We start from the raw sequence: 590 nt of genomic DNA, 5'->3' as shown, positions 1-590 counted from the left end.
ACTCTTGGTGTACCATGCCTGCTGGCTTTTCAGATGAGCATCAAAGGATTGAGAACTGTTTCTTATTCATTATAACCACACTTAGTGCAAAGCATGTGTCTAAATCAAGTAAAGCCCTTTGACAATTTATAGCTCACTACTTATGAATTCATCCGATGTAAAAATACTACTCGGCTCTTGCGAGGAGTAACTGTAGCGGACTAGAGCCGTGCTTGGCGTAGGCAGTAGAAGGTGGGCAGTGCACGGGACCGAACATGGTCCACGCGCTGCTGTCCTGCTGCTGGCCGTGGGGCAGGCTGCGAGGCGAGTTTGCTTGCTGCTGTCCGCACCTTTCGTGCTCCATAAGGTGTTTTCAGTCGAACGCGTGCTTCCTATCTACGCCACCTTTCCTCGTCCAGGAGAAGCTGCGCTGCTCCCTCGTGAAACATTTCCGCCTGGTGCTGAAATTCAGTGGAAGGGGCGAAGCCCGCGGACGCGCCGCCCGCCCCGGGGCCGTGGGAACCCCGGGGCCGTGGGAACCCCGCGGCCGCTGCGCGGGGGGCGGAGCCTCCTGCACGGGGCGTGGCCTCCTCCCGGGGGCGTGGCCTCCT

Source organism: Rhea americana, unplaced genomic scaffold (assembly GCF_003343005.1).
Source record: "Rhea americana isolate MKP2758 unplaced genomic scaffold, rheAme1 scaffold_18, whole genome shotgun sequence".
Classification (NCBI taxonomy): domain Eukaryota; kingdom Metazoa; phylum Chordata; class Aves; order Rheiformes; family Rheidae; genus Rhea; species Rhea americana.
The sequence above is the reverse complement of the archived record's forward strand: the minus strand, read 5'-3'. Positions refer to the sequence as shown.